This window comes from Pristiophorus japonicus, chromosome 5 (assembly GCF_044704955.1).
Source record: "Pristiophorus japonicus isolate sPriJap1 chromosome 5, sPriJap1.hap1, whole genome shotgun sequence".
NCBI lineage: Eukaryota > Metazoa > Chordata > Chondrichthyes > Pristiophoridae > Pristiophorus > Pristiophorus japonicus.
Genome location: NC_091981.1, coordinates 236,714,951 through 236,730,030, shown reverse-complemented (window position 1 = coordinate 236,730,030; position 15,080 = coordinate 236,714,951). Strand labels below are relative to the sequence as shown.

At 46.0% G+C, this 15,080-nt stretch overlaps 1 protein-coding gene across 3 annotated transcripts in view; it reads left to right on the top strand.

The window, feature by feature from the left end:
- c5h10orf67 (chromosome 5 C10orf67 homolog) overlaps positions 1 to 15,080 on the top strand; it is a 475,763-nt gene that overhangs the window by 273,547 nt on the left and 187,136 nt on the right. The gene's annotated exons all lie outside the window — the stretch shown is intronic.

Here is a 15,080-nt window from a genome sequence, read left to right as displayed (position 1 = left end):
ACCAAGATGCCCTGTTGCCCTTGCTACACATTATCCTGCCGTATCAGAGCATATGGCAGACTTGAAAATATTTTGTGTATCACTTTGTTCAACATCCTATTTAACCCTGAGATGAGCCTCTGACCCCATATCCTCACTGTCATAAAGAGCACCTTCTTCCCCCTCCATAACTTTTCCCATCTCCACCCTTGCCTCAGCTCATCTGCTGCTGAAACCCTCATGCATGCTTTTGTTACAACTAGACTCAACCTCTCCAATGGTATCCTAGCCGACCTCTGATCTTCCACTTTCCATAAACTTGAGCTCATCCAAAACTCTGCTGCCTGTATCCTAACTTGCACCAAGTCTCATTCATCCATCAACCCTGTGCTCGGTGACATACTTTGGCTCCCGGTCCAGCAATGCGTCGACTCTACAATTCTCCTGAGCCCTCTGAGAACTCTGGGTTCTGCACTCTCAGTTCCTCCAACACCAGCCCCCACTTCGTTCGCCCCACTATTCGCAGCCATGCCCTTGGCCGTCCAGGCCTAAGCTTTGAAATTCCATCCCTAAACCGCTACACCTCTCTCCTCCTCTCTCTTCCTTTTAAGACACTCCTCAGTCACCGATCCTAATAGCTCCTTCTTTGGCTCGGTGCCAATTGCTGTCTGATTACACTCCTGTGAAGCACCTTGGGACATTTTACTACATTAAAGGTGCTATATAGATGCAAGTTGTTGTTGCTAGTGCCTTGCCAGATGTTTTATCTTCTTCCTTTGACAACTCAATGATCAATAAGGAATGCCATAAAAGCACTGGTCACCTCTTACATACATTTGTAAAACTATGCTGTGCGAAATGCTAATATAGTTTCCCTGGGATCTTGTAGTGAAGAAATTCAAAATAGCGTTAGCAGTAGCTGGGCTGTGGAGCTAACTGATACGTCCTTACTATACAGTATAAATGCACACGAGGCCCATGCTTGAGAGAAGGTTAGTCTGTGACCTGTCCTTTATTCCTTAGCACTCAAGTGATGGAAGTGGGTGGAGCTTCCCCTTTTATACCTGAAGGTCAAGGTTAGGAGTGTCTCCCACAAGTTCACCAGCTAGTGGTCATTGTTCTCACAGTATACAATTTAGGTCAGATTATATATGGGTTACAATGCTGGTTGAATACATGACATCACCTCCCCCCAAAGTCTTATTGGGATCACAGGTTGAGTCTCTCTGGTGGTTTATGCTCTCTTGTAGAGCGCCTGAGTTGGGGCACCGGTTGTTGGGCGTTGGCCTGAGTGTCTGCGGTTTGCGGTGCCTCAGGCCTATCTGGACTGCCCACCGTGACTGGGCTCTCCTCCTTTTGATTCCGGTGTTCGGTCACCTGTGGTGGAGTGAACTCTATATCGTGTTCTTCCTCTGCTTCTTCTATGGAATTGCTGAACCTCCTTTTAGTTTGATCCATGTATTTGCGGCAGATTTGTCCATTGGTAAGTTTAACTACCCGAATCCTATTTCCCTCTTTGGCAATCACACTGCCTGCGAGCCATTTGGGCCCTGCAGCGTAGTTGAGGACAAAAACAGGGTCATTTACATCAATACATCACGCCCTCGCATTCCTGTCATGGTAGTCATATTGTGACTGGCGCCTGCTCTTGACAATTTCTTTCATGGTGGGGTATATAAGGGATAACCGGGTTTTGAGCGTCCTTTTCATTAGCAGCTCTGCGGGTGGGACCCCTGTGAGTGAGTGTGGTCGGGATCTGCAGGCCAACAGGAAGCGTAATAAACGGCTTTGTAGGGAACCCCCTTGGATTCTGAGCATCCCCTGTTTGATTATCTGCACTGCTCGTTCTGCCTGGCCATTTGAGGCCGGCTTGAACGGTGCCGTTCTGACATGGTTAATTCCATTGCTTGCCATGAAGTCCTGGAATTCAGTGCTCGTGAAGCACGAGCCATTGTCACTGACCAAGATGTCTGGCAGACCGTGGGCGGTGAACATTGCCCGTAGACTTTCTACCGTGGCAGAGGATGTGCTTGAATTTAAAATGTCACACTCGATCCATTTGGAGTAGGCGTCTACTACAACCACAAACATTTTTCCCATGAAAGGACCTGCGTAGTCCACATGGATGCGTGACCAAGACTTGGCGGGCCATGGCCAGGGGCTAAGGGGGGCTTCCCTGGGCACATTGCCCAGCTGGGCACATGTGTTGTACCTGCGAACACAAAGTTCCAGATCTGTGTCTATCCCTGGTCACCAAATGTGTGACCTGGCAATTGCCTTCATCATGACAATGCCCGGGTGCTCATTGTGGAGTTCTCTGATGAACACTTCTCTGCCCATCTGGGGCATGACTACGCGGTTTCCCCACAGTAGACAATCGGCCTGAATCGAGAGTTCATCCCTGCTGAAATGGTTTAAATTACTCAGGGCATTCCCTGTACGTGGCTGCCCAGTCCCCATTCAGGACACATTTCTTGACTAGAGACAATAGCGGGTCTCTATTTGTCCAGACTTTAATCTGACGGGCTGTCACGGGTGAGCCTTCACTTCCGAAAGCTTCAACAGCCATGACCATCTCAGCAACATGCTCGGTAGCCCCCTCAGCGGTGGCTAATGGGAGCCTGCTGAGTGCATCGGCGCAGTTTTCAGTGCCTGGTCTGTGCCGAATTGTATAGTTATAGGCGGCTAACGTGAGTGCCCACCTCTGTATGCGGGCCGATGCGTTTGCATTTATGGCCTTGTTGTCGGCCAAAAGGGACGTGAGGGGTTTGTGATCTGTCTCCAGCTCAAATTTCCTGCCAAACAGGTACTGGTGCATTTTCTTTACCGCATATACACATGCGAGTGCCTCCTTTTCTACCATCCCTTAGCCCCTTTCTGCCTGGGACAGACTTCTGGAGGTATAAGCTACCGGCTGTAACTAACCCTTGGCATTGACATGCTGCAACACACACCCGACACCATAGGACAATGCATCACACGTAAACACAAGTTTCTTACATGGGTCATAAAGCGTTAACAGATTGTTGGAACATAACAACTTGCGTGCTCTATTAAAAGCCCTTTCCTGGCTGTCCCCCCAGACCCATTAGCGACCTTTGCATAGGAGCACGTGTAGCGGCTCTAGCAGCGTGCTCAATTTGGGAAGAAAGTTACCAAAATAGTTCAGGAGCCCCAGGAACGAACGCAGCTCCGTCGTGTTACGGGATCTGGGTGCTCTTTGGATCGCTTCCGTCTTGGACGCAGTAGGACTGATCCCGTCTGCTGCTACCCTCATCCCCAGGAATTTTACCTTTGGAGCTAAGAAGACGCACTTCGCCTTTTTCAGTCGCAGCCCTACCCAGTCCAGTCTGCGTAGCACCTTCTCCAGGTTGTGGAGGTGTTCTTCAGTATCGTAACCCGTGATGATGATGTCATCCTGAAAAACCACCGTCCCTGGAATCGACTTGCGGAGGCTTTCCATATTTCGTTGGAAGATCGCGGCAGCCGAGCGAATCCCGAACGGACAGCTGTTGTACTCATGGTGGTTAGCTTCTTCGAGTCACTTGCCAGCTCCTGGGTCATGTAAGCTGAGGTCAGGTCCAATTTTGAAAAATGTTTGCCACCGGATAGCGTCGCAAAGAGGTCCTCCGCTCTCGGTAGCGGGTACTGGTCTTGGAGTGACACCCAATTGATGGTGGCCTTGTAATCACCACATATCCTGACCGACCCATCCGCCTTGAGCACCGGCACAATCGGGCTTGCCCAGTAACTGAATTTGACTGGCGAGATGATGCCTTCCCTCAGCAGACGGTCCAATTCGCCTTCTATCTTTTCCCACATCACGTACAGCACCGCTCTGGCCTTGTGGTGTACTGGCCTGACGTCCGGGTTTATGTGAATCACTACCTTGGCCCTCATGAAAGTGCCAATGCCGGGTTGAAATAATGAGTCAAATTTGTCCAGGATCTGTGAGCATGATACTCGCTCCACAGAGGAAATTGCATTGACATCGCCCCATTTCCAGTTCATGACAGCAAGCCAACTCCTCCCCAGTAGTGCGGGACCGTCCCCCAGGACAACTCAGAGTGGTAACCTGTTCTCCGAATCTTTGTGGGTCACGACTACCGTGGCGCTGCCTAGCACCGGAATGATCTCCAATCGGCGATAATTTTGGCCTCCTGGCCTTGGACACCCACAACTTTTCGAACTGTTTGATACCTATCAGGGACTGGCTCCATTGATACTGGGATTCCATTGAGGAGCACTTTCATAATTATCGGTGGCGTCCTGGTGTATGCACTGTATACGTGCTCCACATGAACTCGCTGAACTTCAGCTTCCAGCGATTTCCCCCAGCGTTCATTTCTGCAATTTCTGCAGGTATTTTGCTCATCTCTGCAAACTCCGGCTGAGTGTGTGCCTCCACACCTTCAATGTGAGCTGTTGTTGGAAACAAAAGGTCCCTTGCCAGTCGATCGGCCCTGACTGCCCCTGTGACTGTCCTTGAATGTGCCATTAACAGGTGTTGATGGCCCCATTACTGGCCACATTGTCTCTTGCAATGGCATGAATCGCCTTCAGCTTGCCATTGTCTCTGTCGAACTCCCCCTCTGGGTTCAACTACATGTTGGGGCATGCCCGATTGCCCTTGTCTGCCTGGAGAACTGTGTGCTGCTTTAACAATGTTTAATCTCTGTCCCAACCATTCCTTAACACAGTACCTCTCGTCTGTTCTGCTAGTGGCCATGCTCGCGTGGTTTAAATCCCAGTTTCTTGTCACCATTGATACGTCTTTACTATACAGTATAAATGCACACAAGGCCCATGCTTGAGAGCAGGTCAGTCTGTGACCTGTCCTTTATTCCTTAGCACTCAAGTGATGGAAGTGGGTGGAGCTTCCCCTTTTATACCTGAAGGTCCAGGTTAGGAGTGTCTCCCACAAATTCACCAGCTAGTGGTCATTGTTCTCACAGTGTATTATACATGGGTTACAATGCTGGTTGAATACATGACACTAACAGAAACAATTGTCTACATCTGCAGTTAGCGGATCACAAGTTTCAGGATGGCATCCCAAAGCATTCATTCCCACCCTCCAGCAGGTACAAGAAACTTATTCCCTGTGTGGACGAAAGCAGGGACTGCAGGGGGATGATCAAACTGACCACAGCACTGTGGTACAGGGGGCCATTCAAGTTGGGGAGTAAAAAGTAGTGGTATGGGACAGTATAGTTCGGGGGATAGATACTGTTCTCTGCAGCTGAGAGCATGAGTCCCGAAGGCTGTGTTGCCTGCTAGGGTTAAGGACATCTCCTCTGGGCTGGAGGGAATTTAGAGGGGGAAGGAAAAGATCCAGTTGTCGTGATCCACGTAGGTACCAACGACATAGGTAGGACAAAGAAAGACAGTCTGCTGAGGGAGTATGAGCAGCTAGGAGCTAAATTAAAAAGCAAAACCACAAAGCTAATAATCTCTGAATTGCTACCTGAGCCACGAGCAAATTTGCATAGGGTAAATAAGATCAGTGAGACGAACGCATGGCTCAAAGATTGGTGTGAGAGAAATGGGTTTCGATTCATGGGGTACTGGCAGCAGTACTGGGATAAGAGGAAGCTGTTCCGTCTGGATGGACTTCACTTGAACCAGGCTGGGACCAGTGTCCTGGCGAATCATATAACTAGGGCTGCAGATAGTGCTTTAAACTAAATAGTGGGGGGAAGGGATCAGGTGAACGGAAATTTTAAAAGTCAAAGAGAAAGGAGAAGGCAATAGTGCAGGGTAGCGATAGGGGTAATGATAACCAGAGTGTGACAGGAAGGGACAGAGCTTATAAACATAAGAGTGCATCAGAAAGTGAGGTTAGAGTAGGGAAAAATGGTAAAATGACAAAATTAAAAGCTCTTTATCTGAATGCACGCAGCATTCGTAACAAGATAGATGAGTTGATGGCACAAGTAAAAATAAATGGGTATGATCTGATAGCGATTACAGAGACGTGGTTGCAGGGTGACCATCGATGGGAAATGAATATTCAGGAGCATTTGCCATTTCGGAAGGCTAGGCAGAAAGGAAAAGGAAGTGAGGTAGCTCTGTTAATAAAGGATGGGATCAGTGCAGTAGTGAGAAACAATATTGGCTCAGAAGATAAAGATGTAGAATCAGTTTGGTTGGGATAAGAAATAATAAGGGAAAGAAGTCACTGGTGGGAGTATTCTATAGGCCTCCTATCAGTAGCGACACTGTTGCACAGAATGTAAATTAAGAAATAATGGAGGCTTGTAAGAAAGGTACATCAATAATTATGGGTGATTTTAATCTTTATCTGGATTGGACAAATCAAATTGGCAGAGGTAGCCTTGAGGAAGAGTTCATAGAGTGTATTCGGAATGGTTTCTTAGAACAATATGTTGTGGAACCAACCAGGGAGAAGACTATTTTACATCTGGTAATGTGTAATGAGACTCGAGACTCGATTAATTAATGATATCATACTAAAAGATTCTCTTGGGAAGAGTGATCATAGCATGGTAGAATTTTAAATTCAGTTTGAGGGTGAGAAAGCTAGGTCTCAAACTAGTTTCCTGACTGTAAATAAAGGTAATTACTAAGGTTTGAAGGCAGAGTTGGCTAACGTGATCTGGGAAATAGATTAAAGGGTAAGACGGTAGATGAGTAGTGGCAAACATTTAAAGAGATAATTCATAACTTTCAGCAAAGATATATTACAGTGAGAAAGAACGGGGCCGAAATTCAGCTCCCGAATAAGGCCTATTACCGCCCATTTGCGGTGGAGTTAAGCGGCCGCCGATTTCTGGTCGAATGGCTGCCGCAAGTTAAATTCAGCAGGGAGGTGGGGGGGGGTTTCTGGTGGTTCCCACTTCCGCCCTGCCACAGGCGAGCGGCCGTGAGTGCATCATCAGTGCACACACCACTCCCTCCTCCCGCAAAATTTATCCATAAAAATCTTATTGTCGCCAAGCGGTGTCCCCGATGTCTTTTTCTGTCGGTGCACCTTTGATTCCCTCTGTAAGCCCTGGCTGCATGGCGGCCATTAAAGGGAAGGGTCCAATGACCCGGCCGCCATTTTTTTTTTGACGGCCAACTTCCATGTTGGCTGGACTATTGTGCCTCCTGGTTCGGCCGGGCTGCCAACAAGCAGCCTGACATCCCCTCTTGGGTGCCAGGCCGCTGGCCTAGCCGAAACCCTCCCTGGTGGTCCAGTACCCAATCGCGACTGATGGCCAATTCTCTCCCCTTTAACGGAGGTGAGATATGTGGTGATGCAGACACGCAATGACGTCACCACCACTTGCTGCTGAGTGACAGTGGCGGAGAATCCGTCCCGCCTCCACTTCTGCCCCTCACCAGCACTTGCTGCCGCACTTCCGCCCGCTTTATGACCAAATTCCTGGCCGGTTCAAAAAAAAGACGAGCTGAATTTCGCGAAAGAGGGGACTCTTCTGAAACGGCGGTAAAAACTCTTAAAAAAAAATAGGTGCGCCAGCTTTCCGGCTTGACTGAATTACGGCCCCAAAGACTTTAAGAGAAGGATGAACCATCTGTGGCTAACTATGGAAGTAAAGGATGGTATCAAATTGAAAACAAAAGCATACAATGTTGCGAAGAATAGTAGAAGGCCAGAGGAGTGGGAAATTTTTAGAAACCAGCAAAGGACGAATAAAAAAATATTAAGGAGAGAGACGATAGATTAAGAGAGTAAACTAGCAAGAAATATAAAAACAGACAGTAAGAGCTTCGACAGGTATATAAAAAGGAAGCGAGTAGCTAAAGTAAACATTGGTCCCTTAGAGGATGAGACTGGAGAATTAATAAGGGGAAATTGGGAAATGGCAGAGACTTTGAACAAATATTTTGTACCGGTCTTCATGATGAAAAACACTAAAAGAATTCTAAAAATTGATAATGAAGGGGCTATTGGGAGGGAGGAACTTAAAACTATCACTAGAGAAAAGGTACTAGGCAAACTTATGGAACTAAAGATGGACAAGTTCCCTGGACCAGAAGGCCTGCATCCTAGAGTCTTAAAAGAAGTGGCTGCAGAGATAGTGGATGCATTGATTGTAATCTAAAATTCCCAGGATTCTGGAGAGGTCCCAGCGGAGTGGAAAACCACAAGAGTAACGCCCCTATTTAAGAAAGGAGGGAGACAGAAAGCAGGAAACTATAGACCAGTTAGCCTGACATCTGTCATTGGGAAAATGCTGGAATCCATTATTAAGGAAGTAGTAGCAGAACATTTAGAAAATCATAATACAGTCAAGCAGAGTCAGCATGGTTTTATGAAAGGGAGATCATGTTTGCCAATTTGCTGGAATTCTTCGAGAATGTAACGAGCAGAGTGGATAAACGGGAACTAGTAGATGTCGTGCATTTGGATTTCCAGAAGGCATTCGATAAAGTAAAAGGTTGCTACACAAGATAAGAGCTCACGGGGTTGTGGGTAATATATTAGCATGGATAGAGGATTGGCTAACGAACAGAAAACAGAGAGTCGAGATGAATGCGTCATTTTCAGGTTGGCAAACTGTAACGAGTGGGATGCCGCAGGGATCAGTGCTGGGACCGCATCTGTTTACAATCTATATTAATGACTTGGATGAAGGGAACGTGTGTAATGAAGCCAAATTTGCTGATGATACAAAGATGAGTGGGAAAGCAAGTTGTGAGGAGGATGCAAATAATCTGCAAAGGGATATAGATAGGCTAAGTGAGTAGGCAACAATTTGGCAGATGGAATATAATGTTGGAAAATGTGAGGTTATCATAGAAAATAGGTGCAGGAGTAGGCCATTCGGCCCTTCGAGCCTGCACCACCATTCAATAAGATCATGGCTGATCATTCACCTCAGTACCCCTTTCCTGCTTTCTCTCCATCCCCCTTGATCCCTTTAGCCATAAGGGTCATATCCAACTCCCTTTTGAATATATCTAATGAACTGGCATCAACAACTTTCTGTGGAAAAGAATTCCACAGGTTAACAACTCTCTGAGTGAAGAGGTTTCTCCTCATCTTGGTCCTAAATGGCTTACCCCTCATCCTTAGACTGTGACCCCTGGTTCTGGACTCCCACAACATTGGGAACATTCTTTCTGCGTCTAACCTGTCCAGTCCCGTCAGAATTTTATATGTTTCTATGAGATCCCCTCTCATTCTTCTAAACTCCAGTGATTACAGGCCCAGTCTATCCAGTCTCTCCTCATATGTAGTCCTACCATCCCGGGAATCAGTCTGGTGAACCTTCGCTGCACTCCCTCAATAGCAAGAACGTCCTTCCTCAGATTAGGAGACCAAACTGAACACAATATTCCAGGTGAGGCCTCATCAAGGCCCTGTACAGCTGCAGCAAGACCTCCCTGCTCCTATACTCAAATCCCCTAGCTATGAAGGCCAACATACCATTTGCCTTCTTCATCGCCTGCTGCACCTTACATAAGAACATAAAAATTAGGAACAGGAGTCGGCCATCTAGCCCCTCAAGCCTGCTCCACCATTCAACAAGATCATGGCTGATCTGGCCGTGGACTCAGCTCCACTTACCCGCCCGCTCCCCGTAACCCTTAATTCCCTTAATTCCCTACATGCTAAACTTCAATGACTGATGAATCATGGCACCCAGGTCTCGCTGCACCTCCCCTTTTCCTAATCTGCCACCATTCAGATACTATTCTGCCTTCATGTTTTTGCCACCAAAGTGGATAACCTCACATTTATCCACATTATACTGCATCTACCATGCATTTGCCCACTCGCCTAACCTGTCCAAGTCGCCCTGCAGCCTCTTCGCATCCTCCTCGCAGCTCACACCGCCACCCAGCTTAGTGTCAACTGCAAACTTGGAGATATTACTCTCAATTCCTTCATCTAAATCATTGATGTATATTGTAAATAGCTGGGGTCCCAGCACTGTGCTCTGCGGCACCCCACTAGTCACTACCTGCCATTCTGAAAAGGACCCGTTTAACCTGACTCTCTGCTTCCTGTCTGCCAACCAATTCTCTATCCACGTCAGTACATTACCCCCAATACCATGTGCTTTAATTTTGCACACCAATCTCTGTGTGGGACCTTGTCAAAAGCCTTTTGAAAGTCCAAATGCACCACATCCACTGGTTCTCCCTTGTCCACACTACTAGTTAGATCCTCAAAAAATTCTAGAAGATTTGTCAACCAGGATTCTCCTTTCATAAATCCATGCTGACTTGGACCAATCCCGACACTGCTTTCCAAATGTGCTGCTATTTCACTTTAATAATTGATTCCAACGTTTTCCCCACTACTGATGTCAGGCTAACCTGTCTATAATTATCCGTTTTCTCTCTCTCTCCTTTCTTAAAAAGTGGTGTTACATTAGCTACTCTCCATTCCATAGGAGCCGATCCAGAGTCGATTGACTGTTAGAAAATGATCACCAATGCATCCACTGTTTCTAGGGCTACTTCCTTAAGTACTCTGGGATGCAGACTGTCAGGCCCCGGCGATTTATCGGCCTTCAATCCCATCAATTTCCCTAACACAATTTCCCGCCTTATTAGAATTTCCTTCAGTTCCTCCTTCTCACTAGACCCTCGGTCACCTAGTATTTCCGGAACGTTATTTGTGTCTTCCTTTGTGAAGACATAACCAAAGTATTTGTTTAACTGGTCCGCCATTTCTTTGTTCCCCATTATAAATTCACCTGAATCTGACTGCAAGGGACCTACATTTGTTTGCACTAATCTGTTTCTCTTCACATATCTATATAAGCTTTTGCAGTCAGTTTTTTGTTCCCAGCAAGCTTCCTCTCATACTCTATTCTCCCCCTCCTAATTAAACCTTTTGTCCTCCTCTGCTGAATTCTAAATTTCTCCCAGTCCTCAGGTTTGCTGCTTTTTCTGGCCAATTTATATGCCACTTCCTTAGATTTAACACTATCCTTAATTTCCCTTGTTAGCCACAGTTGAGCCACCTTCCCCTTTTTATTTTTACTCCAGACAGGGATGCACAATTGTTGAAGTTCATCCATATGATCTTTAAATGTTTGCCATTGCCTATCCACTTTCAACCCTTTAACTATCACTCGCCAGTCTATTCTAGCCAATTCACGTCTCATACCATCTAAGTTACCTTTCCTTAAGTTCAGGACCCTAGTCTCTGAATTAACTTTATCACTCTCCATCTTAATGAAGAATTCTACCATATTATGGTCACTCATCCCCAAGGACCTTGCACAACAAGATTGTTAATTAGACCTTTCTCATTACACATCACCCAGTCCAGGATGGCCAGCCCTCTAGTTGGTTCCTTGACATATTGGTCTAGAAAACCATCCCTAATACACTCCAGGAAATCTTCCTCCACCGCATTGCTACCAGTTTGGTTAGCCCAATCAATATGTAGATTAAAGTCGCCCATGATAACTGCTAGACCTTTATTGCACGCATCCCTAATTTCTTGTTTGATGCTGTTCCCAACCTCAATACTACTGTTTGGTGGTCTGTACACAACTCCCACTAGTGTTTTCTGCCCTTTAGTATTCGTAGAAACATAGAAAATAGTTGCAGGAGTAGGCCATTCGGCCCTTCGAGCCTGCACCACCATTCAATAAGATCATGGCTGATCATTCCCTCAGTACCCCTTTCCTGCTTTCTCTCCATACCCCTTGATCCCTTTAGCGGTAAGGGCCATATCTAACTCCCTCTTGAATATATCCAATGAACTGGTATCAACAACTTTCTGCAGTAGGGAATTCCACAGGTTAACAACTCTCTGAGTGAAGAAGGTTCTCCTCATCTCAGTCCTAAATGGCCTACCCCTTATCCTAAGACTGTGTCCCCTGGTTCTCGACTTCACCATCATCGGGAACATTCTTCCTGCATCTAACCTGTCCAGTCCCATCAGAATCTTATAAGTTTCTGTGAGATCCCCTCTCATCCTTCTAAACTCCAGTGTATAAAGGCTCAGTTGATCCAGTCTCTCCTCATATGTCAGTCCTACCATACCGGGAATCAGTCTGGTGAACCTTCGCTGCACTCCCTCAATGGCAACAACGTCCTTCCTCAGATTAGGAGACCAAAACTGAACACAATCTTCCAGGTGAGGCCTCACCAAGGCCCTGTACAACTGCAGTAAGACCTCCCTGCTCCTGTACTCAAATCCCCTAGCTATGAAGGCCAACACACCATTTGCCTTCTTCACTGCCTGCTGTACCTGCATGCCAACTTTCAATGACTGATGAACCATGACACCCAGGTTTCGTTGCACACCTCGCTTTCCTAATCTGCCGCCATTCAGATAATTATCTGCTTCGTGCTTTTGCCCCCAAAGTGGATAAACGCACATTTATCCACATTATACTGCATCTGCCATGCGTTTGCCCACTCACCTAACCTATCCAAGTCACCCTGCAGCCTTTTAGCATCCTCCTCACAGCTCACACCGCCACCCAGTTTAGTGTCATCTGCAAACTTGGAGATATTGCACTCAATTCCTTCATCTAAATCATTAATGTATATTGTAAAGAGCTGGGGTCCCAGCACTGAGCCCTGAGGTACCCCACCAATCATTGCTTGCCATTCTGAAAAGGACCCATTTATCCCGACTCTCTGCTTCCTGTCTGCCAACCAGTTCTCTATCCACGTCAATACATTACCCACAATACCATGTGCTTTGATTTTGCACACCAATCTCCTGTGTGGGACCTTGTCAAAAGCCTTTTGGAAGTCCAAATACACCACATCCACTGGTTCTCCCTTGTCCACTCTACTAGTTACATCCTCAAAAAATTCCAGAAGATTTGTCAAGCATGATTTCCCCTTCATAAATCCATGCTGACTTGGATCAATTCTATCACTATTTTCCAAATGTGCTGCTATTTCATCCTTAATGATTGGTTTCAACATTTTCCCCACTACTGATGTCAGGCTAATCCGTTTTCTCTCTCCCTCCTTTTTTAAACAGTGGTGTTACATTAGCTACCCTCCAGTCTATAGGAACTGATCCAGAGTCGATAGACTATTGGAAAATGATCACCAATGCATCCACTATTTCTATGGCCACTTCCTTAAGTACTTTTGGATACAGACTATCTGGTCCCGGGGATTTATCGGGCTTCAATCCCATCAATTTCGCTAATACAATTTCCCACTTTATAAGGATATCCTTCATTTCCTCCTCCTCACCAGACCCTCGGTCCCCTAGTATTTCCGGAAGGTTATTTGTGTCTTCCTTTGTAAAGACAGAACCAAAGTATTTGTTTAACTGGTCCGCCATATCTTTGTTCCCCATTATAAATTCACCTAAATCTGACAGCAAGGGACCTATGTTTGTTTTCACTAATCTTTTTCTCTTTACATATCTATAGAAGCTTTTGCAGTCAGTTTTTATGTTCCCAGCAAGCTTCCTCTCATACTCTATTTCCCCCTCCTAATTAAATCCTTTGTCCTCCTCTGCTGTATTACAAAATTCTCCCAGTCCTCAGGTTTGCTGCTTTTTCTGGCCAATTTATACTGGAAGCGTCCCTGACTTCCCACATAGCACAGGAGGAGCATTGCACATGTCCGAGCTCTCCTGCCATGACTTAACCCTTCATTTGGCACAACAATGCTAAAAGGTTACTTACTGATAAAGAAAAGATAAAGAAAAACTACTCACCAATCACTTACCCCCTGGGCTGTGATGTCACCGTTCGATTTCTTTCTACTTCTTTTTTGCTTTCTCTCCCTGCTGCAGCTGCATCAGCTTTCCTTTTGTAGGCCTCCCAACTCAACGCTGCTCTGCCTCCTCGATCTCCCGCTCCCCGACTGCGACTGATGGGTCTTTTGTGGGCCTCCCAACTCAACGCTGCTCTGCCTCCTCGATCTCCCGCTCCCCGACTGCGACTGATGGGCCTTTTGTGGGCCTCCCAACTCAACGCTGCTCTGCCTCCTCGATCTCCCGCTCCCCGACTGCGACTGATGGGCCTTTTGTGGGCCTTCTGACTCGACGCTGCTCCACCATCTCGATCTCCCACTCCCCGACTGCGACTGATGGGCCTTTTGTAGGCCTCCCGACTCGACGCTGCTCTGCCATCTCGATCTCCCGCTTGGTTGAGCAGGTCGGGACTATACTCATTGGAGTTTTGAAGAATGAGAGGTGATTTTATTGAAACGTATAGGATTCTGAGAGGCCTTTACAAGGTAGATGCAGAGAGGATGTTTTCCTTCATGGGGGAATCTAGAACTAGGGGGCACGGTTTCAGAATAAGGGATCACCCATTTAAAATGGAAATGAGGAATTTCTTCTCTGAGGGTCGTGAATCTTTGGAATTCTCTTTCACAGAGAGCTGTGGAGGCTGGGTCATTGAATATATTTAATGTGCAGATTTTTGAATAATAAGGGAGTCAAGGGTTATGGGGAGTGGACAAGGGAGGTGGAGTTGAGGCCAAGATCAGATCAGCCATGATCTTATTGAATGATGGAGCAGGCTTGATGGGCCAAATGGCCTACTCCTGCTCCTCTTTCTTATGTTTATATTCTCATCTTCTACATCTGTTCTTACGCAGGTTGAATGATCTTCACAGAGAATAATCACAGTAGCTTTTGCAAGCAAAGACATCTGCCATAATGCCAAGCACTCAAGTGGAGAATATGCAGATTTTAAGTTTAAATTCTATCATAAAAATGCTGTCATTTGATTGGACAATTATATTAGGTTTAAAGTGAACTGACCTAATACAACAATTGGCTTAGTTCACCAATTTTTAAACTGTACAGAAACCTTTCACCATCCATTTAAACATAGAATTAATCAATCGGGCAGAAATTTTACCACAACATGGCATTTCAAATCATTTTATACCTGGGGAAAACGAGTAGATAATTCACCTATTTCAAACGTCTGTATTTAACCTATCATTCATGGTCACAACTGATAAAACAACAGGACCCACTTTGCCATTTATGCATTACAAGTAAATGAAGAATTCCAACCCATGTTTTGTTTACTGTTATGTACTATCAATTGGATCCTGTTAGTAAGTAATAGTAACTCATTGTAAAATTTCTTGTCCTGTGCTGATAACTCATTTCATTTCTACATCAGATTATTTCTAAATTCACCATTCAGCACTGTTTCCTTCAA